General features: G+C 44.6%; 1 protein-coding gene across 4 annotated transcripts in view; it reads left to right on the top strand.

The window, feature by feature from the left end:
• Positions 1-23,284, top strand: part of VWA5B2 (von Willebrand factor A domain containing 5B2) — a 967,193-nt gene that overhangs the window by 649,622 nt on the left and 294,287 nt on the right. The window lies entirely within an intron of this gene.

The following is a 23,284-nucleotide window of genomic DNA, read 5'->3' as shown; positions in this document are numbered from 1 at the left end:
GTGCAGAAATGTGACAACTAGCTCTACTGGTGTCTTATTATAGTGCAGATATATGACACTCAGCTCTGCTTGTGTCTTATTGCAGTGCAGATATGTGACATCCAGCTTTGCTGGTGGCTCACTATATTGCAGTTATGTGACACCTAGCTCTGCTGGTATCTTATTGTATTGCTGATATGTGACACCCAGCTCTGCTGATGTCTCATTACAGTGTATATATGTGACACCCAGCTCTGCTGGTGTCTTATGATAGTTTTGATTGTGTAGATATGTGACACCCAGCTCTGCTGATGTCTTATTGTAGTGCATACATATGACACACAGATCTGCAGGTGTCTTATTATAGTGAAGATATGTGAGACCCAGCTCTGCTAGTGTCTAATTGTAGTGCAGGTATGTGAGACCCAGCTCTGCTGGTGTCTTATTGAAGTGCAGGTATATGGCACCAGTACTTAATTTGTACAGAAATAAGTGCCAGGGTGCACATATTTTCTAACACGTCTGTGGCACATCGTGGCGGGTGCTACCATGGCTGCTCCCTACAGTGTCAATATATTTGGGTTTGAAGCTGCAACTCCTACCTGCTCCCTGAGGGAATTGGATGCACTTACTGTGCAAGATGTGCAATTTACAGATACAAATTGACATACTAGCTGAGTCTGAAAATTGAAGAACTACTTAAATATGTATTTTAACACATAATTGTTATCATTTTACTCTGATTCTATGCAAGTGGAACATGTTGCCCATCTGTACACAGGAGGAAAGAGTCAATATGCTTTCCTCTCGATTGGTAAATTGATGGACAAATGCAGGCAAAATCATTACGGGACAGATGAACTTGCCTGCCAATAAGCTGCGAGGCTCCTGTAATTTCTTCTTGTACAATGGCACTTGTGACAGACACTCCTCTTCAACAGGGGCCTTCCACTGACCCTGCCCTTGTGTTGGGGCTGATGGCTGGTGACTGTCCTGTTGTTGTCAACCCACCCTGCTGTGTCACTACTTCTGGTTATTACAGTAGTGAAGTTGCACCAATGGCATGCAGGCTGAATGGAGCAGTACAGACTGTTATTGCGTTTCATTGAATAGGGGCCTAATTCACAAAAGCATTTTATAATGTGAAAACCCCATAATCAAATCGAGTCTGATCAAAAAAAAAGTGCTAGGGCTCACAAATAAGTGCCAGGGCTGAGCCCCGGCAAACACCCCCACAAATTAAGCACTGGCACTCAGCTTTACTGGTGGCTTATTGCGCTGCAGGTATGTTAAAAGACCCACCTGGTGGCCACTCATTGTATTGCATATGTGATATTCCGTCCTATGTTCTGCCACTCTACTATGCTTACCTCCAGTCTCTTCATGGCTATGATTGGGACTTGCTGCCACAGGATGGTACTGGTACCAGCGCCGCTGCGCTTCACAGAGCTTAGAGGTCTAAACCCAGAAGCTTGAGAGTGGTGACTCCACCCCTCCCAAGCTCTGCCCCTTATTACCCTTCAAGTTGTTGCCACCACAGTCCTTTGTTCTCTGCCACAGTGGAGGGCCTGCTCCCCTGGAGATATGTGCTTCATCTCTATGCGTGACACACGCTACACTACCAAGCATACCGTTTGTTTTATCTCAACAAGGTTCAATTCGTCACCTTAGATTAATCATCTTTCTGCAGCGGCTATACTGATATCTTCAGTGATCTCAAGTACATGTATTCATCTTGATACAAAATAATACATAATTATAACATATACAAAAAGCACAAACACATGCAGTAAAAATCTAACAGAGATTATTGAGGAATCACCTTCCAATTAAGATATATCTTTGTAAGGCAAATTAACTAAACCATTGAACAATACATGAACGCAATCAGAAGGATAATACCCTGGTATTCAGTATAGTCCAAACATGCAGAAAACGATTAATGGCAAGAGTACCAAAATGTATACACCACCTTTAATTCCGTTTTAGTTTGGGTTATTAGGTGGTACTTAAGCGCCACCCATATGCCAAAACTATTGTATTAGAGTACAGATAGGAGCGAGATGACATCTGACGAGGGACATACATCTTGTGTTTGTTGGGTTATTTACCCACCTATTGACTGCCTCTAGCAATGCGAATCTCTATGGCCATCCTCACCTAGTAACTGCCCCTTGCCACCCAAAACGTATCCTCTTTGTATCCCGATGAGCTTGCGCTATCAAGCAGTAACATCAATCTTTGGCCTGCCAGAGTTATTTCTAAACAGTCTTCTGAGAGTCAATGGCTTAATTGGAAATGTCAATGACTAATGTTGCAATAAACATGTCTTAACTAACTGTGCTTTCAGCCATTTAATTAGGATCTGTTCCTTGCAATCAAACCCTGTTAAAAACAAGCTTTGACAGAGGCAGCAGTTGGTACTTATGCATATGTATTAAATGGGCATTTGCCAAGCACTGCTTTCATATGTCTTGGTAATCACGCTATGTTGCAGCCTTTCCCCTCTTAAGGTCAGTTAGTACTATTATATCAGTGCCTAGAAAATGCCTACCACATACCTAAACAAAAGCCCAATCTGTTAGCTTTGCCTGTTCTTGTTTCCATAGTGCTCTAGTGTTGGTGATTGGTTATATTACTTGGAGCATCGTCCTCCTCGTGAAAAAACAGGACTTCACTGCATAAAACTGAATAAGAAAGATCCAATGTTGTCATCTCACATATCCAATTACAGACACGTTCACATTTAATAAGAGCGTGGTCATGAATTAACTGCGTTTTACCATGTATTCTTTACTTTCAGCATTCAGACCAGGCATATTATTTTTACGATGAATATGATTTTAAAAAAAACTTATATCAATCAAATCAATGCATTTTCAGAAATAATGTAACCGATTGCACCGTTTAAAAAGAGCGTACTTTTGCTATGGTAATTGCCTGTTTACTGATTGTATTCCTCATCGCTGTGTCTTCTAAAAAACATGAATTATACATGCACCTTTACAGTGCTAAATGTACCAGGCTATTATGCAAGTCTATTCAAAAAGGACAAGCATACTCGTCCATGGCACTTAGGGGGTTAATGTTCGCTATGTCAACAACTCTAAAACTTACTCTAAAGAAACTCAACAAACCAGTTTTTCCTTTAGTCTCTTTTTATAAGAAACCAATTCAAATATTTCACTGTGCAGCTGTCATTATTGGAAACAATTTCCAAGTTATTTCCAATCAGGACCTTCAAACAGAATAGCTACAAAACAGTATGACCTACCTGTCAAATATAACCTCCTTCTTTGTGAAGCCTTTCTCAGCGCACCATGACATGTGCATATGGGTCTCACCTTACAGCACCGTTACTTTCCCATCTGGGTGCCGAGAGGATAGCTCAGGGGCAACACGTTTGTCCCGGAAGCAAAACAACGCAGCGCAACACAGTTTCGACTCCCAGATCCGCACGTAGAGACAGGTCTTTGGTATTAAGAGCGTAATAAAAAATATAGTAATTACTTAATGAATATTTCAAAGAAAGAATCCAGCGTAACCCCCATGAACTTTAAGGGGTTGGCATTTTAAACAACTACACTGCCCATTATAGTATAGGCGCTATCTTGTGTGTACTTAGAGTATGCGTGTAATGCATTCAGGATAATATACTGAATATCATTATTCAATATAGTAATAACTAGATTACTCCAAAGATAATATATAATCATCTTAAATAAGATTTCAGCAAAGTCCATTCTCAACAGGAAGCTTTGCAAATTCCCTATTAGTTAAAGGGAAAACGCACACCAATAGTGTAAACCGTGCATCTCGATGGCCTCCATATCTGTGTCAAATATTATACATCTCTTCCAAAATGCATAATTTTCTTGTCCTGAAATATCACAATATGCGTGTTCATGCATCACACTAGATGGTATAATGTTCTAATTACAGGCTAGTATTTAACCTCCAGTCAAGTCATATTAAAGATAAAAAATAATTGTGCTATACTGTATAAGAACATTAGAGCTTTCCTCTCGACCCACTAATTCAGGTTGTCTTTATATGCACGAATATTGCATATTTGTATTTGATCTCTTCTGGTCAATTTCATTTCTAAAGATCCACAACTGGAATCTTATTATTTTCTTAACTGCACACCATTTCATATCATCTTTGCCACCATTTCACATAATATTTGCCTTCATTTGCACGTCCTATGTTCATTAATTTGCACATTAACAAGCCAAGAGGTCTTTCAAAAATACAATTTGGTACACAGAAACTTGAATACGTGCCCAACCTCTTGGCTTTTGCAATTTGTGTGTGCTTTCAGAATCCATGAATTATTGCCAGTAAAATAAAGTATTTATTTTCCAGAATGGCCATACTGAGCAATGGCCACATAGGCCAAACCCTGTTACTGGTGTAAAATTCTCTGATGCCAGTAGAGGTTTTGTTTCTTCTGTACCAATAGCCCTCAGTAATAACTACTTCAAATTCATACCTTTTTTAAAGGTACATTTTGGCTTTTGTAATCAGAGGTTGACTGTTTGTACAGTTTGTGTACGAAATTTTCAAAAGTAGTTTGCATAATTCAATACTATATTCCAGTCTGTCTTTGTCATTTTTCAACTTGATCTTACACATGATATGATGATATGATATGGCATTTGTAACGCGCCTAGACACAAGTGTTTCAAGACGCGACGAGGCAGGGAGGGGGGCGCAGGGGGAGACAGACAATGATCCTACTAGGCCAGGTGTCATTCAGACCACGCAAGTGCATGGGTAGAGGGGAAGGGAGAAGTGCAAGGGAGAAAGGGAGAGGGGAAAGTGCAGTACATGGTTAGTAATTACAAGATAAATAATAAGAACCAGCTGGTGGCAAGTGCAAGATAAGTGCAGACAAGTGCTGGGTAGGGGGGGGCTGTAGGGATGCAGAGACAGTCCCGTAGTGCAGGAGTTGCCAGGGGGGCAGTGTAGGGGAGAGAGGCTGGGCCACGGACCGAGCTTGGTGAGTGGCCCAGTTGCAGATTCAGTGCAGATTCAGTGATTTAGCAGGGGAGAGGGGGAGAGAAAGCAGAAGCAAAGAGGAAGGTTTTTAGGAGCTTCCAGAACCGGAGATGGTTCTCCTCAAGTTTCAGGGAGGCAGGAAGGCTGTTCCAGAGGGAGGCCCCTGCTGCGGAGAGAGATCTCCCCCCAACTCGTTGCTTGGAGAAGCGGCTGATCCTGAGGGAGTTGGAGGCGGATGAGCAAAGAGCTCGAGAAGGAATATATTTGGGAAGAGAGAGTTGAAGGTATTTTGGCCCCAGGCCCCAGAAGGCCTTGTGGACAATGCAGAGGGTTTTGAACGTAATCCTCGCAGCCACTGGGAGCCAGTGTAGTGATTTCAGTCCTGGAGAGATACGGTGCCTGGGCTTGAGGCCAAGGACAAGTCTCACAGTCCTGTTCTGGATGAGTTGCAGAGGGCGGAGAGTAGGGGCAGGCAGATTTGGATAGAGGTTGTTACAGTAGTCAAGCTTAACGAGAACCAGGGCTCTGGAGACAGTGAGTTTCTGGGGGAAGGAGAGGAAAGGAAGGATACCTCTGAGGAGGTGCAGCTGGTGGTGTGACTTTTTAGAAACGTCAGAAATGTGAGGAGAGAAGGAGAGTGTGGAGTCAAAGATGACCTGAGGTTTTTTGCCTTGCAGGTAGGAGCAGGAAGAGGGCCAAGAGAGGCCAGCCAGAGAGCTGCAGGGAAGGAGAGAATGGGTGTGCCGATGGGTAGAATCTCAGTCTTACTGGCATTAAGGCAGAGATCATTGGCGGCACACCATTCCTGGATAGCAGAAAGACAGTCAGAGATGAGGGAAGGAGAAGAGGAGGCTGAGGGTAGCCTGAAAATGATCTGTGTATCATCCGCATAGCCCTGAAAGTTGGGGCAGAGAGCGGCGATGCGTTGGGCAAGGAGTGCCAGATACTGGTTGAAAAGCCAGGGAGAGAGGTTAGATCCCTGGGGACACCACAGGTAGAGAAATAGATGTCAGAGAGGAAGGACCCCAGTTGGACCTGGGAGGGTCGATTGGAGAGGAAAGAGGTCAGCCATGCCAGGGCCTGACCAGTGATACCCAGTTTATCACGGAGACGGTTGAGCAGGATGGCATGGTTGACAGTATCAAAGGCAGAAGAGAGATCGAGCAGAATGAGAACACACGGAGTGTTAGAGTCAAGGTTCGAGAGCAGGTCCTCACGGATGTTCAGGAGAGCAGTTTCTGTGCTTCTGACAGCTCTGAAGCCAGACTGATGGTCACAAAGACTACCAACAGATTCAGCATGGAGATTAAGCTGGGAGATGGCCAGTTTCTCCAGGAGTTTGCCCAGTAAGGGAGTGATGGAGATTGGGCGATAGCTAGCCGGGCAGGGGGGGTCGGCAGTGGGTTTCTTAAGAAGAGGGTGCACAAGGTAGTGCTTAAGGGGGGATGGGAAGACTCCAGAGGCAAAGGAGTGATTGCAGAAGTCAGTCAGGACAGGAGCCAGGGAGTCTATGTGGTCCTTGATAGTTTTGGAGGAACAGGGATGAACCTGTTTTGACGAGACTTTCATAGATCGGACTTGTCTGGAAACCTTGTCAGCAGAAAAAAGGGGAAAGGCAGAGAAGGAGGGAGGAGGGATGGCTGCAGAAGGGCCAGAGGAAGAGCAGGGAATAGAGGGGGGGAGGTGATAGGAGGAGAGTGAGGACAGGATGTCCTGAGTTTTTTAAATTAAGTGAGAGGCCAGTGCTGTGCAGAGGGCCTGAGAGGGGACAGGAGAGGAAGAGACTGCAGCAGGGTTGGCCAGCTCCTTGCAGATTTTAAAGTGTTCAGCTGAATTGTTAGATGCCGCAGAGATGCGGGCTTGGATAAGGGCTCTCTTCTTGCTGAGAACGGAGAGCCGGTATTGCCTTTGGAGCAGGCGGCAGGCCAATTTGTCAGAGGATGAACATGAAGCACGCCATTTCCTCTCTGCCACCGTGCACTTGCGTTTTAGGGTGACAAGATCAGAGTCATACCAGGAGTTACATTTGGCTTTGGGCTTCAGGCGGATTCTCATGACAGGGGCAAGGATATCAAGAGTATCAGATATAGCAGAGTGGAGAGTGGAGAGGGCTGTGTAGTTCACACCGTCACACTATTCCTCATTCTCGCTTATATGCTCTCTTGCCTAAAAATCTAGACTAACATCTTTGGGTTAGGCGATGATCCATAATGATATCTATCTGACTTTTAAAATCAGTCATGTTTGTGCAATTTCTTCTTGACATACAAAACTGCGATTGGGCACATTTTGATGTAACGTTTTTGGATGTCAACTGCTGAAAAATATTGTGGTGCTCTTTTCTGTAGGTTTTATATAGTATTTTGTCCCCAATGTTCCATCCTGTTCTTTAGTAAGAGGATCTAGAATCACATTACAACTCAAATTGGATGTACATTTTAAATTAACATGTAGGGTATTGGTCCATTCAGAAACACAATTCAGGTCAACCATAGTGCCATGATAAATGACTACGTTCCAAGTGAGTTATCACTTATACAGTTTTATAAATTGCATGAAACAATTACTCTCATAATAAATGTTAAGCTTGTCAAAATTTGCCATAAACAAATTGCCCAAATAAGGGGCAAAGACTGCACCCATGGAAGTGCCTTTCTTTTGGGCATAGAACTGATACTTGAATATAAAAAACTGTTTAATTGCTATCATCATCATTTGCAAAAACAAATCTGTTGGTGCATTGTGTGAACACATTCTATTTCAAAAAAATTATATTTTGTTTAATTTTGCATTTGGTTATGAAAATAAACCTTTAGCACATGATAAGATAAATTATAAAATGTATGAAAAACAGCAATAAATATTACATATTACATCTTTGCGCACTTGTACATAAAAATCTCCGTTTTTACCCTTAATTGTGATCAATGAAAGCAATCCTAATACAATAAAACAAATCCTCTCACAACATTAATAGCAATTAATAAAAGATGCAGTAGCTACTCGACAATCATTCTAAAAAGGAAATCAAGCCATACCATTAATAGTGAGGTGCCTCTAGAATATAAATTGCCATTCCTCCTTCACTGATTGTAAGGAGTATTATCATGTGTACTATGAGCTAATAAAAGGTACTTCTAAAATCTAAAGTGCAAGTGCAAGGAATCTCAATGACTCCTTCCACATATTGAAAGCCACTGACGTTACCACAAGAGACTCTGTCCCAGTTTGGTTTCATAATACAATTCAGAAATTGCTTTGGTCCATGTTATCTCAGAAATAGGGTTAAGCTGCTGCAGGGCATACTATGTCACAAACTTCCTAAAGGAGGCCCAACGTTTCTTAGTATCATTGCCCCTCAGAGGGCCAAATAGAAATGTCCAGTTGGCATTGCAGGTGGAATGTTTGTGCGCTCTGAGCCAGTTCTTACATCAAGTAAATATTAGGCCAGTTGTTTCGCTCTACCACCACTAATCAATAAATAATACTTTTTGATGGCAGCCCTGTCTCAATGGTTCACTTTTTTTAATTGAAGGATCATAATGTCATATAACCCCCTTTTAAAATCATTATGAGATTGTACCTTGGTATTCATATATAACCTCCATATGAATGTTTCCATCATATCACAGAGATTCCAACCATCAGCATGCTACCAATATTCAAGCTATAGATGGTTAGAACAAATAAATATATTCAACTTGTTTACATTAGTTTCTGACCAGATCATACGATTGCCTTGAACGTTAACAGAGATATTCAGGTTAAAATGTACAATCTTCCGAGAATGATTCAGATTTTGCATCCATATGAGTATGGCATGGTCACTGAGTGTCGTATGATGAATCGTCAGCGGGCTACAGTCCCTCCATTGTTCAGTATCAATATACACATAGTCTGAACATGAGTATGATTTTCCATCTGTCAAAGTATGTCGCAACCCTAAGCCGTCTGGACCCTTGTTATTCAAACATGACAAATCAAAAATGTTTGCAATTTGCCCAAATCCCTGGTCTCTCTTGTAAGCAACTTCACTCCCCTCTTGATGTTCATCAAGTGGACTCATACCTGCTTGAGTCAAACTGAAGTACACTAGAGGAATTGGGGATTTGCAATAACAATGTCCCAAATTAGCAGAATATCTTAGGTCCATCAAAACCTCCCAGTGCAAAACGGAAGACTCAGCCATGGGGCAAGGTTTACTGTCTTTATTTCTCCAATTGACAGGGATCATACCGGAAAACACCATTCTCCAGCAATCTCAGCTCCTGAACCTGTGTCACAGGGTTTTATACCCTAGTAACATACCAAAAATCAGGTCCACCCCAAAAACGTATGAGGTATCCCCATTGTGCAGTTCAGGTTAATCACCTATAGAAATTCCATATATTAGTTATCCCATTGGCTTACCATGTTAGGTGGATCCGCCTCAGACTATCCCCAAACGTTGCCTACTACATTGTTGCTGGGTTGCAGGAAGACCATTGACCCTTGCAACATCTTATACCACCTCACAAATGGAGCTTCTGGATTGGCTAGAGCGGGTCCTCCCAGACCTGGGACCCTTTCTGGCCACAGAGCTCTGTGTACCTTTCCAAGGTGATGGGAAGGGCAAAGGTGTACTGTGTGTTCCATATTGTTGCTACTGGTCTGATCACCTAGCCTGAGAGAGTGTCTTCAGGTCACAGTTTTGGTGGGCAACACGTGTATCACTTCACTCTGCCTTGCTGTGAACAGCTTCTCTTCCAACCACGAGTAAATGGGCATTGTCTTGCTGTGCTGGGTCATGTGAGAAAGGACAGCAAAACGGGTCCCTTCTGCCTGCAATTATGAGGAATTTATTCAGAATTCTTGCAGGTGGCTTGCTGCCTCGGGAACCAGGACATTTTCACCCACCCTTGTCTTTGGCTGTGAACTGTGCTGCAGGAACTGTGTCTCCCCTTTCATGTATATGAGGCCTGTGTTTCCAGCCGCATTTAATTCAGTCACCCTTTAGGTTCCCAATGTGTTTTCATGTCCTCTACCTACATGAGTTATAAGCATATTTGTCATGTCTACAAGTAATAAGCTAGTGTATCTCTATGTAACATCATGCATGAGTGCAGATTTGCTTCATGACTAACGCTGCTATTTCGTGATGTCTCTAATGACATCATCACTGCTTGGCTTTGTTGTCAGTCGGCCTGATCCATTGATGAGGCCTCTGCCTCCTCAAAACCATCAACTGGATACGGTTTAAATGGCTGTCTGAGAGAATATCTCTTGTCATATCTGTGATGCATTGGTGCATTTGGTGACTGGCTAAACAACGAGTTACACCTTTCCTTCTTCATCCTGCGGGTTGACAGTTGCATAGGGACATGAGGGCCATTCCCGGGACCCTCTCTTCAAATGTATTCAAAGAAAGGTGTGGGGCATTGTAATCTCCAGCAAGAATAACCTCCCACCCCTGGATAAAGTTGATACCAGCAGAGTCATGTTTCTTCAACAGTTTTTTGTATTCCTCTGGTGGCAAGACCTCGCTGTGGTACATATGTATTTACAATCATTGTTAGGGGGTCGGGCAAGTTAGTATCTGCAAAAATCATAGTAACGACCTAAGAAGAAAGAGGCCCCACTAGAAACAGATTCTAATTAAACTGAGCCCTTGCACCAATGGCCACGCCTCCCATCGGGGCGACCTCTTTCCTTTTTAATGGCTGCACGACACAATATACAAAACCCATTTATACTGAAAGCTTCTGTCACCCAGGTTTCTTGTAATAAAACAACGTCCCTAGAGTTGATGAAAGAAAAAACATGAGGATGGGCTAGAAAGGAATGGTGGCTTCTTGTGTTCCAACAGAGCCATTTGATATGACCTAAATGGTTTGTGTGTCAATTTCTATTGGTATTCAATGTATCAGGAAACCAATGTGCCACTTCCTTTTGACCCCTGCTTGCTTCCACAGGTCTAATCAAAGAAGCAAAAATAGTAGATCTTTCCGTGGCCTGGCCACTCGAAACTCGAAGTGGTTAACTGAGTAGGATGTATAGGCGTTGGGCATACATCCCGGGTAGCTGGCACCCTAATTGTGTGCTTCCGGCATACAGTCAGTTGGCAGCCCAAAGCTTTTAGTTCTATCATGCTTGAGATCAACAGTGCCGCCACCATAGGATATATAAATTCATTTATCGCCCAGTTAGATGAACTATTCAAATCAGGGAGTTCCACATCTATTACATCGTCTGAGCCAATAGTTGTTACGCGTGGTATATTATGCCATAGTTCCAGTAAATAGGCCTGATTCAAAAATGGACTCTCCGCATGGGGTTTATTTCTTCTAGCTCTGCCCATTTCCCCAAGGGTAAAGTCTACTCCACCAATCCTTGCAGGGTGCTTCCAGTCAGGGCTTGTTCATGAGATTTACAATCTGTTCAGAAACGTTGTGATACAATGGACCTCACTACGAGTCCGGCGGTAACCGAGCCAGAAAAACCGGCAGATTACCGCCAGACTCGCATTACCATTCCGCCTCCGTGATTCCTGGAATTACCGGGCATTACGACCCCGGTGACCCGGGAAGTCCGGAGGCGGAATTGTGTAAGTCCCCATTCCAATAGGACTCCATGGGGACGGGGACAATGGAAACACCGGCTCCGTCTATGACGGAGCCGGTGTTTCCATTTCTGCCTGCAGGCGGGTGGTGTTAAACCAGCCAGGTCAGACCTGGCGGGAGTGACACCTCCCGCCTGCAGGACTCTTAATCAGCCAGTCCGGAAAGAACAGTGGTGGCGGTTATACCACCACTGTTCTTTCTGGACTGGCTGAGTCATAATGTGGCCCAATGTTATTTGTTACTGACACACTCTGTGGTCTATCATTATGGATAATTGGCCATAATGTGGGTGCCTATGGGGGGTGGGCCGACAATCTCTTGCTATTTCTTTTGGATGATCAATTTGGGGCTCATTGGCAATGTTAAATGCCTTATTATATCAGTGGAAGAAATAGCTTGGGCAGGCATAGGCGGAGGTTCTGGGCATGGTTGCAACTATTTGTCCATCGGTCCCTACAGAGATACCTGTCGAGACGTTCCATCCCCTTGGGCTCAGATGACCTTTGTTTTTCCAGCAGGGAATGGGTCCGTGTTACAACGAGGACAAGGGAATTCAGAGTCAATTACACCAAAGGAGGTACCAACTTACGTCTGCCCTGGGTATAATTCGTTTTTTGCAGCAAGCGCTTTTTTGGGCTTCCTTTTCCGCACAATTTGGTAGCGCAGTGTTGGGTCAGAAATGTCCACAATCTCTTCCTGCGAATATGTGGGGGTTCATTCTATTTCTACTTCCGCATTCACTTCTTCCACTTGCTTCTGCAATACATCACCATTCAGATGAGGAGCCAAAGTATCAACTATAGGATGCTGAGGTGGAGAGTTGTTTTGAAACTCCTCCTCAATAATCGTCGGTGCAACTTCACCAAGGCCCCCAACTACAGTCCATTTTCCCCAGAGTAGCAGTCCGGAATTGCATCCACCACCCTGGCCAGTATTCTTTGAAGGTCACGTTGCTCTTTAGCCATGTTAGTGCAAAGCGTAAACGAGGCCTCCACTGTGGAGGCCCCAGCATTTAGAGTAGGAGAAGAAAAAACCTCCTCCTCCAGAGATGCTTTGTTAGATTGCACAGTAATGTCACCCTCGCTGTCACTATCAGATGAGCCTGACGTGGATACCAGTTTTTGTAAATCTCGAGCTGTAGAAAGATCGTAACACCCAGATGAATAAATTTGCCTACCCTGTCCCCCCAGCAAGTTTCTCTTTAACCCCAAACAGAGATTACGTAGCGAATAGTTATTGTATATACAGGGAGACCCTGCCATGGGTCTCTCCGAAGATATTTCAATGCTGCCAGGGGATTGTTGTATATTAGCAGTGGTGGTTCCTCCTGCAATATCAGGATGTGCAGCGGAAATGAAACCAGTTATCTTGGATTGGGCTTCCATTACGGAGACTATTTTGTCCTTTTTGAACAGGGCGTGCCTTTCAAGCAGCCATTTACAGTCTGTGGACTGTGCATTCGCTTTCTGGAAAGCGGCTACTCGTTGCGCAGGCCATATTTACGTAACTTTGCAGGTTTCATATTATGTATGAGAGGGTATTCACTTTCCAATCCAAGTATGGTCTCATCAAGGTGTGTGGCATCCTGATTTCTTCGCTCGGCAGTCAGCTTTCAAGGCAGCGCCTTTCTCCACAATACAGCACTGTAGTAAACCCAGAGGTCCTCAGAAGCAAACTCTAACGGTAACCTGCAAGGAGAAGCCACTCACCCCGTCTCACACCTGAACACACACGAATACTTCACAGCACTTTGCTGCACTTTGCGTTCTCATTGATGAAGCGTTCTGAACCCAGAGGCATCAGGCTGCTGGTTACAGAATTAGAACAGCAGGTGAAATACATTTTGAGTTCATGGACATCAGTAAGTAGCTCAGAGAAGGGTCGAGCCCTGGCAGAACAGCAAATTCTTAAGATGTTTTCGGAAGGTCCAGTAAGATTGTTCTGATCTTAGTTTCAAGGGTAGAGTGTTTCAGTTTTTGGAGGCGATGACGCAGAAGCTCACCCCCTGGATCTCTTTAGTTTGAATCTTGGGGTGATCAGTTGGTATGTCTGAGAGGAGCGGGTAGGTCTTGCAAATGCAGTGTTTTGAGTTTTTGGGGGAGGTACTCCAAACAGGTTGGGTCTTCAAACGGGTTGCCTGCAGTTGCTCTCCATTGTGAAGAAGGGCCTGCTAGGGCCTGTGTTCTAATGGCTGTGACCCAGAGCCCCCCTGACTGTGCAGAATTACTAAAGCAATTTACCATGCCTGAAGGGCCCTTGAGTTCGCATACATCGTGGGAGTCAAAGTGGAGGTCCTTCATCATCTTCAATTTTGTCAAGCAGATGGGTCACTGGAACCGATCCTCGCACAAGATACTGGAGCCACCACTAGTCTAACACTGAAAACAACCGCTGGAGCTGCGATCCTTGGACCCCCGCACACAGACCAAATGCATGATTAGTTGTCCCGAAGGACCCCTTCTTACTGAGAGGTTGTTGTTACGAATCAGAGTTCATGGATGAGATAATATACCACTCCTGAATCCCCACTGTTCCCAAAGGGATTGAAACGGCATAAAGACATATTCCTAAACCTACCCTTACCTGACCATGGTCACTGATGTTCTGCTCTAGGATTCCTCCCTGGTGAACTCTCAGTGAGCAGGAATTGGGAGTTTCACCATCCCTTTTTAGGAAACCCTTTAGAATAACTTTGGTGTGCCATTATCCAAATAACATATTAGCTTTAGCCTGATCTTTCTTTCGCAACCTTGTTTCTACTTTTAGCCCCCTTATCGGTGCTTACCTTTCACCTTATCCCACTGGAACTCTGGTTACTTCGCTGGTTAGGTAGGGATGGATTTATAAATATTGAACATGGTTTTGACCACGTAACCATTTTTATTCCGTTTTCTCTCCCACTTTAGTTTGACTAGTACTGCCTGTGCTTTCCGTTACTGAATATCACTTTGTGGAAACTAGGTAGGGAGTAGTTCCTTGTGTGTGTTGCCAACCGTGTATGTACACATGGCAATGGAAAGAAAAAAAAAAAGATGGTGTCATCAGGTGGCTGGAAACAGCAGATGAGATTGTGTATTCTCGCTCACCTGATTGGCTTAGCGCAATTCCACGGGTGCAAATTATTTTTCTACAGTGAGGAGTGATCTCAAGTACAATCATGCGCTTTGACACAAAGTAATAATTACAGTATATACAAACAGCATAAACATACAATCATGATTGTATTGATGAACAACCCTCCATTTAATACAAATCCTTATGAAACAAATTATTAGAAATATTGGACAATGTATATAATCAGTCGATAGGATAAGTAGTGGGAGTAGACAGATAAAAAGGCCTTGTTTGATTCAAGGAGCGTGTTTCACAAACAGCACTAACCACAAGGCAAAGAGACCATGTTGAAGTAGCACCAAGATGCGGGAAAGGAATGCCTGTGGAGAGATAATGGAGATAAATGGCAGCCCTGTGCAATGTGTTGGGGTGGTCGATAAAGACTGAGGCCCTTTTACGGGGGCCATCTTGGAGCGGTGTAGTCGTGGGTGTAGGCCTACCAAGGGTTTTATCATGTGTTGTCTTATGCTATCGTGTGTGGTCTCACGGGGTAATCCAGTGGAAAAAATTCTAGTCTTCTGTACATGGAATTGTTCCCAGCGCCCCATATGGATCGTTTGGTCCTAGGTTGAATCTGTATTAAATGGCTCGTGGTGTCTGTGTCGTGGTGGCCAGGTTACTCCAGATGAATGAACTCTGGTCTCTTGCGCATGAAACCTCCCACGTTGTCAAATTGATCCCAGGCTTCTTTGGAGGGGTTGGATCTCAATAAAAAATGTACTCAGTGGTACACTGTATCTGTATCATGGTGGTTAGGTTACTTCTTGATCTTGTACCATTCAATGGCCTCATTAAGTCCATGTGTGTCGCTTTTGAGGATATATATCATTTCTTGTTCCTTTCTAACTAGCAGGTTATCTCTGTGCACAGGATTATCACCCTTGATGACTATCAGGATTGTCCACACAAATTCCTCATGTCCATGATTCTTTTCTATGAAATCTCTTCCCATCGGTGCCTTGTCCACTTTATTCTTGAGGCAGCTTTGGTGTTCCATGATTTTTGTTTTTGCTTTACGGTTAGTTTTACCCACATATGGTAGCCCACATGGGCATTTAATTAGATACACCACATGGTCTGTATTACAATTCCAGAAACTTCTCTGGGTCCAGTTTTTATTCGTGCCAATGTCCACCTCAGTGCTTTTCCTAGTCGGTGTGCATACCCTGCATGTCCCGCATGGGTAGTGTCCTTTGGGGGTGAACATTGCTCACTGCTGAGAGGACTACACTTCCATTTAATCATATTTCCACTTAATTAATTGCCATAATCATGTTTAGAAGTGAGTGAACCAACAACTATAAAATGCCTTCTTTGAAAATTGCTCTCTGTGTATTACATTTTCTCTAACTTTGCTTCTTTAATGCCTAGTCCTGGCAAAGGTTTGCATCCAACACTTGCCAGTTTTTTTAAAAGGACTGTTTTGGTATGGTCCAAAGGAAATGATCACCTCCCCATCCTTGTGTGCCAGAACGCAAAGGGAATGCTACTGAAAAGGTCCCATGTTCACTTTTTAAAACTGCACCAATTATACGGACGAACAACAACTACCTTAGGGTTCCCGTTGCACTTGTTTCCATTTTCTTTGTATCCCCCTATTATATTAGGCAGTTGGACCTTACTAGAAATAGGTTAACCCAGGGACGTCAATTCACTAAAATGCCTGGGGTAGCGGAAGTGGCATCACACACCTGATGACATTAGGGGAAGTGATGTCATATGACCTTTGACCCAGATGACATCATCTGAAGTGACTGACTGGTGTAAAAAAAAGTACAGATGCTTACATTTCATAAAACCCCAAACTGGTAATAAAGCAGATGTAAGGCGTTTTAGATACCAACTGCATTTCAACTCGGGTGCTGCCTTGATATGCCATGAAGGGGGTCATGCTATAACAGGGGTAGACCCAGTAGAATCACATAGGCCAGGGTCACTGCCATGCGTATGCCACTAAAGCCGCATATGGCCATTTACTGCCATGTTATACTAATACCTTCCCACATGCTCACCGAGAACAGTGGTATCTTGCCTTGTTGCTGTATATTTGATGCAGCCGCCCTTGATGTGGCTGTGTCTTTCCCCCTGCACACATCATAATGTGACGGTGAGCTCCTGTATCCTTATCTCCAGTAATCTCATGCGTCATGTGGTCGCTGATTCCTTCCTTTCTTAACCCTTTACTTATGCCTTCTGTTTTATATTCTAATCCTCACCTTCCATTTTCTCACTCTCATGTTTGCCCGCTGTATTCCACCGTGCCCTAAGCGAGGCTTTTCATGTCTTCACTCATCTGCTTAGTCTAAATTGTCTGCATGCCTGATGTAGCCCCTCATTCCTTGAGGCGAGGCTTTTCCAGTCTGCACTCATTCAAACCTGATTGTCATAATTGCATTCTGGTTACTAATGCAATCTGCCCTGCAATTTTTTACTTGTTCTCTTGTATTGTACCTCTCACCTTTTCCCCTCCTTTACTTCCTTTCCCCCATAACCCTCTTTTTCTTTTTCAGCACTTGCACATTCCAAATCGTCTCACAATCTAGTCAGAATTATTTTTAGTCTCTCTTTCCCTCCTTCACCTCCCCCCCTCTCCTGCTTTGGCACTTGCACTTTCCGAATGTTTCAAGACCTTTTAAGAACGTTTTTGTTTTTATTGTGTACCTTGTTTCCTCTTTCCTATCCCCCTCCTTGTCTTGATGTGCCTTGAAATACAATTTCCGCTGTATAGTGTGCTTTACAAATAAACCATAAATAAATAAATAAATAATAACTGCTTATGCCAGGCCTAGTAATCAAGTGCCATGTAAAGCCCCACATTTCCAGGTGCTGCCTTAATACAGTATGCCAAATGTATAGCGTTACAGTCTAGGTACAGTCGAAATACATTAGTTACAGCTTTATGTCCAGTCAGTTTCTTCTATCCTACGCCAAGTACATCCTCAAGTGTTTAGTAATGCCACCCAATGCCTGTTAATGCATCACACACCTTCTATGATCACCATATGAAAGGGAAAACCTCGTGTGTTTAATTGCTGATATCATACATGCATTGCAACATCGAATGCCCCAGTAATGCCATTCAATGCATTTGTATGCATGGTATAAGGTACCATATGTGCAGATTTACATATAATTGATTCCATCATGTGCCAAGCACAGCCCCACATAATCCGAAAACACCACATAGTTCATGTTCTGCATGGTATGTTTACCATGGGGGATACGCAGCCACAAATGCCCCAGCAAATGACAGCAGCCCAGTCTCATTCAGCTTCAGACATGCCAGTATAAAATACGATTCACACATATCTCAAGGAAGCAAGAAACACTTAAAGCAACACTCAGTTAATGACAATGACATTATTTTGAGACTATGCTTGGATTTATTGATGCTAACACTTAAGCATTTATAATCCATTACTTAGAAAGTGCTTTCGCCAAAGCACTTCACATAAAACACTCTTATATACAATTATTGCCAACCAAAATGAATACTGATTTGTCATCCTCGGACGGAGGAAAGTTTGAATAGACCTTGCTAGTATTCAAACCTGTGACCTGCTTAACACACATAGATCTCAGCATTGAGTACTTAACCCACCAAGCTATTTTACCAGACATTTCTCCTTAAATCTGCATACCACAGCATTTGGTAATTGTGAAAGGGCATGCATACAGGGCCTGTGTGCGGAGGGAGGGAACCCAACTCAAACACACAGTGCCCGTGCAGGCCCCCTCCCCTCTTTACCTGTATTGATGGCAGCGTCCCGTCGCAGGAAAGCACTGGCCGATGCGAGCCGCAAAAAGGGGCAGCAGCAGAAGAAGCCTCACTTGGCCCGGCATTAGAAAGTCGCATGGGTTGGTGCTGTGAACGTGACCACATTGTTCACAGAGGAGGAGGTGGAGGCATAAAACCCTAGGGGTGCCGCGGCTGGAACAGCTCCAGCTGGCAGTGTCCGCTGAAGCCTGCACGTATGGACTGATCCACTAGCCCACCAGCGAGGCTTGTAATAATTACCAAAGGCCCCATAGAGGCCTTCAGGACAAATCCACTAACTTACCGGGGATATTGTTAGGAGAAGGCCTCCAGGAGGGCCTGACAGATCCTGAGAGCCATTACCGACTCCATGTTAGAAATGCAGTTAGACTGCATGGAAAAGGGGTGGGACTTACCAGCTTTTATCAGCCCTTTCAGCCATCACTAAGCTTCCCCCAGTCACGCCCCCTAAAGGAAGGTAAGTGATTCACCAGGGTGAGCAGCCAATCCTGGGAGAAGATGGGGTATTTAAAGAGGTTTGTGAGAATAGTTGATTGTGAGTTAGTTGGGTGAGGATAGGAGGTGGTAGAGGACGGCTGAGAGACCAGAGCAGGCAAGAGCGGAATGAGTGCAGAGGCTGTTGGAGAAAAGGGGTTAGAGTGTGTGTGATAGTACAGAGTGTAAAGAGTAGAGGTAGAGTAGGAGCAGCAGAGTGTAGCGGTAGTACTGGCAGAGGCAGTAGTATTAGTTGGGAATAGAGATAGGAGGTAGCAGAAGTAGCGGATATATGAGTGGCAGAAACAGGCAGTCGAGTAGTAGTTGGTAGTAGAGGACATTAGTGCAGACTCGAGAGAAGCAAGATAAATAGATTGATAGTAGTAGGAGGAGGTAAAGGAAGTAAAGGGATGTGTTAGTAACAGAGTAAGAACAGTAGTAGAGGAAAAATAGTAGGAGTGGGAGGGAGTGGAGAACAGTAGCTAGTGTTAAGAGGAGAGTAGAGTAGAGAGAGTGAGAAAGAGAGAAAGAGAGATAGAGACAGAGAGAGAGAGAGAGAGAGAGAGAGAAAGAGTGTCTATAACAAGAAGAACAGCAAGAGGCAAGGAAGTAGATTGGGAAAAAGGAGGAAGGTAACAGGAGATAGCGACAGTTAGAAGTGAAGCAGTTGAGAAGAGGAGAAATTAGATCAAAGGGTGGAGGTGAAAAGGTGGAGTAAGAGATCGGGGGATAGTGACGTCATGGGAGGAGAACATCTTAAAAAGACCAGTATACTGAAGGGTCAGGTACGAGCAGGAGTGAGAGAAGTGAGAGTGCACCGGGTGAAAGAAGGCACCTTCCCTAACTCCCAAAGGACAATAAGTGGGGCTAGGAGAGGGAGAGTTAAAATACCCCTAGAGAGTCGAGTAGCCAATGCCTTAGGGAAGCCACACTTAGGGCCTCATCACGAGGTTGGCGGTATTCCGGCAGTACCTGTGCCACAATATCGCCAACGCAAATAGCGTTACTGCTACTCGGTCTGGCGCTATTAGCACTGGATCACGAGTAGCAGTAAATCCCCATTACCCATTGGGTCCATTGGACCCATTGGGGCTAGTGGGGTGCTATTAGCACTGGTGCAAATTGCAACGGCGCTAATGGCGTGGAAAATGCCCTCTCCGCTGGCACATTCACCTCCAGCTCAGAGCTGGAGGTGAATGCATCCTGTCAGGGCCAAACTCGTCATTGGGCCAACACTTAAATGCAGCGATAATAGCGTTACTGCCGCATTTAAGGGCTTCCACCCATCTCGTGATGAGGCCTTAGTCTTAAAAAGAACAAGAGACATTAGGGGTCTCCTGGCGCTAGCTACTTTTCTCCCATTGTGGACTCCTGGGTTAAGGAGGTGGGGAAAACCGGGGAAGTTGAGAGAGAGAGGGGTGGCCCTAGAAATTCCCTAAGAACCCCTTAGGCCTGAGACCTACCCGAGAATCCCTGTATCATTCAAGTCAGTGCAGTTATTTGTGGCGGGCCACCCCGTCACAACCTGCGTTGGCACTGGGGGTTACATTTCTTATTAGCATATCACTTATTATTGCAGTGCGTAGAAGCAGAAGGAATACTTAATGGCACTCTAGTAAATGTGATAATAATAGTGTTATATTTTGGCGAGGGTGTTGGGGAGCTATCTTAATAATGTGTTCTTTATAATGGCACAATTGTTCAAACACACACTGTGTTGCAATTGTATAGCTCAGTGAGCTAAAAGCTCAACTCTGACATGTTGCCAGCCTCCACTTTCGAAGCTCATATTTCAGAGGAGCTAAATCAGGCCTTCATCCTTTTGAGGCTGATAAAATAAGGACTATTCTGATGCTTGTGAATCCAGTACACCCCGTTTCGGCGCCGCTGGTTTGGTGCAGGCCAATTCGCCGCGGCCAGTTCAGCGCGGCCAGTTCGGCGACAGGATGTTTTGGCGCTGGGATGTTTTGGCGCGCCAGTACATACATGTACTGGGATGATTATTTCCCCTGTAAAAATGCAGGTCCAATTGTGTGTATTAAAAAGAGCCACCTTATGCAATCATTAAGGGTAATCTCAAAGCACTAACCAGGTCCGGGGGGGATTTCATTTGGTTGTTCGAAGTGTGTTTATTTGGAGCATCGTGCAACAAGCTATTGGGAGCAGCATAAATGTACTCAATCGTGCATTAAATCTCAGAATCAGCTGCTGAAACATTGATCTAAAACTAAAGAATGTGATGCTGCTATTGAAATGGGAGTAGAATTACATCTGAAGCCGGATTGACAGTTTGCTGTGAACTCGGATTGAGGACGGGTCCGGGCTGCATATATTCATGAAGCAGTAGAATGCGGCCAGCAGGAGTTCCGTCAGTGAGACAGCGAGAAAGCAAACTGGTGGGGGAGTACTGCTGAACGTTTCAGCTGCGCTTTGAATCAGACGTAATGGCAAGGGGAGCAGAGGCCGGAGCAGGACATTTTGATGCGGCCAGTTCGGCACGGGCTGCCGCGCCAAACCGTCTCCTGCGCCGAACTGGCTGTGCCAAATCGGCCCGCGCCGAACCAGCCGCGTCAAAATGTCCTGCTCTTTGTGAATCCGCTTAGAATCACATGCTGTGGCTATAGTCTGACATCTAGTGGTAATCATGGAGTATTGCATCTTGTTTTTGAATATCAAAAAGGGACGTCCACATCACTGGCGTAACAGGGGCCCCCGCAGCCCCCGCGGTGCGGGGGGGCCCGCGGTGTGGGGGCCCCAGCAGCACATGGCTGGGAGGGGGCCCCAGTAAAAAAAAAAAAAAAAAAAAAAAAAATTCTAAAAAAAAAAAAGTTTCTTTTGAAATTCACTCTGCATTCATAAAGAACATTTCTGTAACAGAAATAATTTCTTTATGAAGGCAGAGTGACTACAAAAAGAAACTTTCTTTTTGAAGTTTGAGGGCCCCCGTATCCCATGACATGGAAGACCCTAGGCTGGAGGCCTCCATGTCATGGGGTGGGGGGGGGTTGGGGGAACCCTATGCCTTCAAAAAGAAATTGTTTTTGAAGCCACTCAGCCATCATAAAGAAATTATTTTGATTATGGTTCGGTCCTTAACTGAAATAATTTCTTAATGAAGTTATAGTGACTTAAAAAAGAAACAATGGGGCTCATTCTGACCATGCCGGTCCGGAAACAACGGTGCTGGTAAGCTTACAGGCACGGTTGTTTCCGGACCGGCATATTACAGGTCTGCCTGGTGGGGCTGCCGTGCCCGACAGGTCTGACCCTGCCAGGCACAGCAGCCACGGTAGGCAGACCTGTCACGGAAGCACCGGCACCGTTAACAATGGTGCAGGTGCTTCTGTGTCCCCATTCCCGTGGAGTCTGGGGTTTAACGAAATTACCGGCACCTGATTTCCCAGCCGCCGGGCTTGAAATAGCACGGTGGCACCGGGAAGTCAGGCCATAGTAATTTTTTATGGGTCTGGCGGCAACCCGCCGGTAGCACCGGCACGGTTACCGCTGGACCCGTAATGAGCCCCTATTTCTTTTTTAAGTAATAGGGCCCCCCTCAACTCCATGAGGTGTGCGTGTATGAGTCTATGGTGAAAGGGTGCACACTCAAATGTATAGCCGGCTGCCTGTGTGTGTATGGTGAAAGGGTGCACACTTAAATGTATGGGTGACTGTGGGGGTGTGCCTGCATGGTGAAAGGGTGCACACATAAATGTATAGGTGGCTACCTGTGTGAGTGTATGGTGAAAGGGTGCACACTTAAATGTGTGGATGACTGGGTGTGTATAAGGTGAATGGTGTGTGTGCTTGTGTACAGGGGCACAAGAAAACCTTCATTTCGGGGGGGCTAACCCTTCAAATGTTGGGAGAGGCGCTAACTTCACATGCGGTAGGGAGGGGGAAACTTATTTGTGTGGGCGCATCCAAATTATTTACACATTTTAATGAGACTATTCTAGTGCAGATTCAATGTTACAAGCAGTTAACTCTCTCCTATAAGTCTCCTGTTCCCTTTCTACCCTTCCAATCACTCCCCTGGCATGCAAGTACTAAACCCACATCACGATTTCAATCACCTAAACAATGTGGAATTTGAATGCAGGTACTAACAGTGAAATGCTTTAAGTTAGTAATTGCTGGGTTCTTGTTAACAGCAAAAACCAGGTGCCGTTTAAAATCTGTGTCCTGTTCGGTCTGGCAACTGCTCTAAAGGTTAGCCAAGTTGAGTCAATATAGCCCAAAATGTCAGGGGGGGTAGTGCTGAAGCCCAGTCAACTCAATGGTGTTGCGCTACTACTTGTGTTTAATGCCTTGCTTACTCCTAGCCCTATTCTTCCTC

This window comes from Ambystoma mexicanum, chromosome 10, assembly GCF_040938575.1.
Source record: "Ambystoma mexicanum isolate Mex_15411 chromosome 10, UKY_AmexF1_1, whole genome shotgun sequence".
In the NCBI taxonomy this organism is placed as follows: domain Eukaryota; kingdom Metazoa; phylum Chordata; class Amphibia; order Caudata; family Ambystomatidae; genus Ambystoma; species Ambystoma mexicanum.
The sequence above is the reverse complement of the archived record's forward strand: the minus strand, read 5'-3'. Positions and strand labels throughout refer to the sequence as shown.